Here is a 7,746-nt window from a genome sequence, read left to right as displayed (position 1 = left end):
AAGGTAGGCTATTTGGATGAGTGAGCTTTATGAAACAATGGCCTCAATAATGTAAATGCATAAACACAAGGAATAATGGACATACAGAATTAAATAAATCAAGGATCACAATCATAGAAAGAGAACAATTGCACACAAGAAGGAACATAGGTGGTTGTAAGATGTAACCACATCATTAGGTTCAAATCTCACATACTTGTGTTCTTTAGCTCAAAACATGCTTCACAAAATTTATATGATTCAAGCAAGTTCTACAAAAATTTCCAATCAATTGGAGTGGCGCCCTATAGATAAGTTCTTTGGAAAAATTTATTGTTTGACCAAACTTATTCTAAATGCAATGCTGTGATTTAAAAAATTTAAAATTCCTTAGTTTATCCCTTCTTTTTTTTTCCAAATCAAACTAAATTCCTTATGAAAAAGGGTAAACTAGGTCTCAACAATCCAAAATAGTTTCAAATCACAACCAAAGAGCCAAAACACTACATAAAGCAAAAATATACTAAAATATGAAATGTCTACTAACTAAGGTACAAAATGCAACAACCAAGATAAGAGTAACAACCAAAATAAAAGTATCAAAGTAACAAATATATACAATAATCCAAAAGTGCGACAAAAATAAAGTGCAAAGTACTAAAATAACGTAAAATAAAAGATAAATGTCCGACTTTTCATCCAAAATAGCTACTCCACCGACGGCGACGACGGTGACCCCCCCACACTTAAAATGGAGCATCGTCCTCGATGTTACTGCTCGGGCTCATGGTGAGGGTCAACTGTCGCGTCTGGCTGGGTCTCAGGCTGTGGCGCCTCAGGTGACTACTGAACCTCCGGGGTAGCCTGTGTCTGTGAGGGTGCCTCTGTCTGAGCTGGCTCCACCGCATGCTCCTTGGCATGCACCTCCTCGGATGCAGAAGACTGGGAAAGAAGGGGCAACTCAACGCCCAATGCTATGAACATCTGATCCATCTTGTCCAAGCGTCGCATAATACGGTGCTCACTACGCTCCATGAAGCGGATCAGGTGCTGGACTAACAGATAGGTCGGCTGGGGAGCTGGTGGTAGTATCGGTGTTGCTGGGGCTGCGGGTCCTGCTGCTGCTGAGGATGAAGTGCCGGGTGTCGCGGCTGCTCTGGTTCTAGAGCGGCACCGAGATGGGGGCTTCTCGTGCACCCACTCCCCCCACGGAATCACTTCCTCCTTTCCATGGACCGGGGGTGGTATCTCATGATCTGCCTCCTATGGGGCGCCGGCTAGCTGAATAATCGTGGTGACCAATGTGGGGAAGGAATGCAAGCCATGGACATGGGCCCGCCACATGTATCGCCTGATCAATCGAGGGAAGTATACCTCCTTCCCCTCCATAACGCATCTGATCAGGACGAGCATGTCCATCGGTATCTCTGTGAAATGGGTGGTCGGCATGACATAATGGGCAAAGATCTGCTGCCACGCCCTGGTGACCCTAGAAAGGTGAGTGAATAGTAACTCCTTGGGCTTCCTGTTGTCAGCGTCCATCATCCAAGGGGCATTTGGGGTGGCAATGACATCCCTCAGTGCATCATAGTCAAAAGTCATGCAGTGTATGGCTACCTCGGCCTGCTCAATGGCATCTGTAGTACCGGTCCTAGGCAGGCAGCCGAGTCTATCCTGAATAGCTACCTCCGTAACCAACACTTGCCCACCTCGCAGGTGAACCGACTCTAGGGTGTGTCTAAAGAAGTTACAGTAAAATTCCTTCATCAGGAGGAGTTCACCCTGCCTAGCTCCCTATCAATGAATCACATGCCCATCCCCTGAATACGTGTCGTAATGGCTCGTCTCACGTCATTCGGGAGGACCAGTTTCTTTTCAATGTTTAAATTCTTCTTCTGGTATGTTTGGAAATGGAGCTCGCAATATAGGTTAGGAAACCTATATGCTTCTGTAGGCGGCAGCTGTTGATTCGCTTTGTCCTCATCATGTTGAGCGTTCTTTGCATAGTCATAGTAGGGCGAAAGAGTGAAGGGTTGAGATTTCTTGCGCTTTCTAGAAGTAACTTTGGCCTTTCCTCTATCGGCCATCCTGAAAAATAGATATACAGGATATATACAATTAAGCCACGTAGAGGAAAACAAAGTAAAGCGTGACATATTCATAAAGTGAGTTAAAAAGAAATGAAAACTTGGAATGCAAGCAACCAAAGTATAGAATTCAAATCCAATGATGCAAACCAAGAAGTCATGTAACAATGATAGAATGCTTGTTTGTTAAGCAACCATAGTCATCATGCCCTAAAGAACGTGAGTGATAGTGAGAAAATCAAAAGGAAAGTTAGAAGGTTAACAAGGTTAAAAGTGAGAAAATTAAGTCATGTGTTAGTGGCATGACAATTATGGGACTTAACTAAGAGAAGCTCAAATGAGTACATAAAACAAGCATGCTCACAATCATGAGGATGATGCAGTCATTGATGATGAAATATGAAATATTGCACAGAAGCATATAAATGGAAAAGCGGTTCATCAACAATTAGTTGGTCACCAAAGATGATGCATACAGGCGGGAAACAAAGTAAACATGGAAATGCCACCCAAAGTAACTCGAGAAATGAACTTGGTGCAAGTCAAGTGAATCTCATGTTAAAAGTGTCAAGTCCAATTTTCTAGAAATTTGGGGAGCATTCCGGTAGTAAATTGGACGTTCCCGGAAAGCAAACAGCAATTTAATACATATGACATACCAAAGCATAAGTTCAGGCAGCAGCAAGCTCAATTTCACAAGTAATTTTCAGCAAAGCAGCATTGAAAAAGCAGCAAAATAGCACCATGATTCACATAAAATACCACACCAGCATCATTCAACAAACAAGCAGCATTTAGAAAGTAAACAAGAATAGAGCACTTATCAGGCCTAGGATCTTCTAACCACATCCTATCTACCTAATAGCATGCATTTCTATCTATCCTAACAAACAAAATTAATCCACTAAGATAACTAAAATTAAGAACAAAACTAAGAAAAGACAATAAGAAAATAGAGCAGAAGGCAGGGGCATGGTGAACCTGGAATGGAGACAGGGATGGAAGGAAATGGTAAATGGCAGGGAACCGAAGTAGTGCCACCCAGGAAAAGTGGCGACGTGGCGGCGGAGCAGAGGTGGTACAGGCAGAGGCGCGGTGCAGGGGTTGAGTAAGGGAGTGGGTGCGGGTTCTGTTCTGAGAGAAAGAGGGGGTGACTGAGGGCGAAGAGAATGGTGGTTGTGGTGGTAGTGGGAGGAGGGTGTAGGGCTCGCCGGCGGTGCTGGAGTGGGCGCGGTGGTGATTGTGCAGAGGTGGAAGGAGAAATGGGCAGTGGAAGGGGGAAAGAAGTAGAAGGAGAGGGAAAGAAAGGAAGAGAGGCGAGAAGGAGAGGGGTAGTTGACGGCAGCGATTTCAGCGTCGGACGGTGGCGGTTGTTGATTAATGGTTGGAGAAGAGAAGAGGGAGAGGAGAGGGAGGTACGCGAATGGCTAGAGGGAGTCTCGCGTGGATGGGGTTAGTGGATTTGAATCCACGCGAGCACGTACAGTGCGCGTCCGCGTGGATGGGGGAAAACATGATAGGTGCGTAAGCGCGATTTGCGCGCACGCATGGGTGGAAAGGGTGTGCTTCGACGCGTATGCGTATTTTGTGCGTCCGCATCGGCAGAGGCTTGCGTGAGACGCATAATACTCGTGCCACAATCGCGCAACTCTCGGGTGGGAGTATGGGATTTGTGTTACTCCATCCACGCGTACACGTGTTATACACGTATGCGTGCATGCCTTTGTGCGCCACGCTCAACGTTTGCACAGTGCTCGCCTAACTCTCTGAAATTTGAATGAGGGACTCTGTTCACCCATCGACGCGTACGCGTATAGAGCACGTACGCCTCCCTACCTCTTTTTTTTTTCAGAAATACTAAAAATAGCTAAAAGTCTCCCTAACACTACCTATAACTCAAAACTAGCTAAATTTCACAAATGAACAAAAATTGTCAAATGCATACAAACCTAACTTGCACTCTAAGCAACAAACAACTGAAATATTAATACAAGACTACATGAAGAGGAAAATTACCTACAATGGTAACTGATAAACCACTATTTCATGGTTTATCTTGTGCTCAATTGAGTGATTTTTATCAACTCTTGACCCACTTATTCATACTATTTGCATGGTTTTACAATTCCTTCCCAGAATTTGTGCTATGATTGAAAACATGCTTCTTTGATCTTATATTTGCTAATATTAATCCTCTCTTATTACCATTCGATGCCTTGATATGTGTGTTAAGTGATTTCAGAGATTACAGGGCAGGAATGGCTTGGAGGATGGAAAGGAAGCATGCAATAGTGGAAGGATTACAAGAAACTAAAGGAATTGCTAAAGCTGTCCAGCCTGACCTCTTGGCACTCAAACGACCATAACTTGAGCTGCAGAGATCCAAATGACGCGGTTCTAGTTGCGTTGGAAAGCTAACATCCGGGGCTTCGATTTGATATATAATTTGCTATAGCTGCCCTGAATCCAAGTGACGCGAACGCGTGGATCACGCGGATGCGTGACCTGGCAGAAACGCAATCCACGCAAACGCGTGGACGACGCTTCCGCGTCACTTTCCCGCGACCCATACGTAACAGAATACACTGGGGGTGATTTCTGGGCTGTTTTGAACCCAGTTTTCAGCCCAGAAAACACATATTATAGGCTATAAAGTGGGGAAATGCATCCATTCATTAACATGTCTTCCATTATTCACTTTTCATAATTTAGATGTAGTTTTTAGAGAGAGAGGTTCTCTCCTCTCTCTTTGGATTTAGGATTAGGATTCCTCTTAAAGGATTTAGAACTATTTCTTCTCAATTTCCAGGTTCAATGTTCCTTTTATTTATTTTTGCAATTTGGTTCATGAATTCTCATGTTTAACTTGATTTCTTTTATTTAATGCAATTTGAGGTATTTCAGATTTATCACTTCTTCTGTTGTTTGTTTTTAATTGATGTTCTAAGTTAGATCCTAACTTGATTTTGGGAGTTGATTAATATTTGGAGACCCTTGAGTTGAATTACTCAAGAGTTAAATTATAATTGGGTTCATTGTTGGCTGGCTCTCTAGTCACTAACGCTAATCCTTCCCAAGGGAGAGGATTAGAACTTGTGAATAGAAGTAGACTTCCAACTTACTTGACTTTCTTTTACTTTACTTGGTAAAGGATAACTAAGTAGAGGCAACCTTCAATTATCAATTGATCTTGAAAAAATCCAACAAGGATAGAACTTTCGATTAATCTCTCCTAATCAAGGCTTTTTATTGTTATTATTTTATTTCCTCTGCCATTGCTATTCTTGCTTTTTATCTTAATCAAAAAATCCCAAAACACACTTTTTCATAACCAATAATAAGAACACCTCCCTACAATTCCTTGAGAAGACGATCCGAGGTTTGAGTACTTCGGTTATAAATTTTAAAGGGGTTTGTTACATGTGACAACCAAACATTTGTACGAAAGGATTTTCTGTTGGTTTAGAAGCTATACTTACAATGCGATAATATATTTGTGAATTTCTTTACCGATAGAAAATCCATTCGTCAAAATGGCGCCGTTGCCGGGGAATTGCAAACGTGTGCCTTATTATTGGTTATTGTAAATATTTACTTTTTGCTTGTTTATTTGTTTTTATTTTTGTTTTTATTTTTGCTTTTTCATAAATTAAGAGGTTATTGCTCTTTATTTTAATTGATTTTTTTCGAAAATCACAAAAAAAATTATATCTTTTTTTTCAAAATTTTATCTTATCTTATTTCAAAAATCAAATTTCAAATTTCAATATTTAAATTCAAAAATTCAAAATCCAAAATTTAAATCTTTTTCAAAACTTTATCTTATATTGTTGACTTTTACATAATTCAAATTTCAAAATTTAAAATTCAAATTTCAAATTTCAAAATTTAAAATTCAAAAATCAAATTTCAAAATTTTAAAATTCAAATTTCAAATTTCAAAATTTTAAATTTCAAAATTCAAATTTCAAAATTTAAAATTCAAAATTCAAAATTTAATTTTTCAAATTCAAATTTTAAATTTCAATAACCTTTTAATTTAAAATTATTTTTATTTTTATTTTTAATTTTTATTTGTTAGTATGAACTCTCACCCCTTCGGCTATGAGTCTGGTTACAGTTATGTTGCAGGAAGAGGAGATTACAATGAGAGCAGGCATCAAGGTTGGAACAATCAAAGATGGGAGGAGCCACAAGGATTTGATCAACTCTCTTGGCAACAACCTCCTCCAATGCACTATAACCAACAACCATTCTGTGATGCGTACCAAGATGATGACTATGGTGGACCCCCTTGTAGTTACCGACAAGCCCCACCATATGCTTATGAACCACCTCCTCAACATAACTCTGGACCACCATACTCACAAGCCCCTACAACCAAACACCCCCATATGACCCTAACCCGTATCCACCATACCAACCACCTTATGAGCCAAATGAACCATACACAGAACCACCCCCATTCCAACACAACTACTCTCATGAACCACCACCTCAATATACACCATCTCCTTATCATTATCAAAATGAACCACCTTCCTACCATGAACCCTTTCTCCCAACAAATGAACCCTCATATCCACCCCAAACCTCCATGGAGAAAGCACTTGACGATCTAAACTCTACTATACAAGCTCTCGTCGCCCAAATCGGACCACCAAATACCTTCAACAATCAACCCTCAAGCTCTAGTGCACTTCCTTTTCAACCACAGAATGATCTCCCCATCCCATCACCACCATCCATGGAAGAGCACCCACATCCATCAATCCAAAAGCAACATGATCCCAATGATGCTATTGACATGGAACAAGAGAGAAGGGATCATCTTCGTGAATCCATACTTCATAAGGAGCTAGAGGAGGCCCTTAAGGTGAAGGTAGTAAAAACCCTTGAAGTCGAAGGAGTGGTTGAAGAATTAGTGAAGGAGGACATCAAGCAGGAGTCTGATTTTGTCTTAGAGTAAGTGGAGGCCCAAAATGTGGAGATAGGAGAGACCCTTGAAGATGAAAGAATAGTTGAAAGGAGTTGTCATGGAAAGAAAATCATCAAGGATGAGTACGATTTTATATTAAAACTACTGGACAAAGCAGTAATTATTGAAGAGGAAGAAGTGGTTGAAGACTTAGGAGATGCTGAACCTCCATGGGAAAGTCAAGACATAGAGCCTCCTTCCAAGACGGTTGCATTTGATGTTGAGGAGGGTGTACAACTTCGAAGGCATGTCATGGTTAAGGACTTGGAAGAGGTCGATCAAGAGATGGAGATTAAAGAAGAAGAAGAACAACCTCCCATGCCCTTGGAAAGCAGTGAAGAAGAGATTGAATTGGAAGAAAGCTACCAAGAGCAAGAGGTTGAAATTGAAGAAGCTTACAAGGAGGTGGAAGTTGTCAAAGAAGAGCACAAGGGAGCGGAGCTTGCAGGATCATTAGAAATACCTCTTCCAAAGCCATTACTGTCCAATACAATGTTCAAGTGGGTAAAATTCTTATCCTTGACCTTTACTTTCTCACTTGAATATGGGCTCCTTGAGACAGATGGTCAACTTAGAGCTCTTTGTGGCATTAAGAGTAAGAGGAAGATGGTTAGTGGTTGGAGTTGTCAGGCAAGGTTCATTAAGGTTCCACATTCCGCACTGGAGTACAAGTGTTGGCGCAGAGCTCAATTGAATGGGTCG

This window comes from Arachis ipaensis, chromosome B05 (assembly GCF_000816755.2).
Source record: "Arachis ipaensis cultivar K30076 chromosome B05, Araip1.1, whole genome shotgun sequence".
NCBI lineage: Eukaryota > Viridiplantae > Streptophyta > Magnoliopsida > Fabales > Fabaceae > Arachis > Arachis ipaensis.
This window is presented reverse-complemented; position numbering follows the sequence as displayed.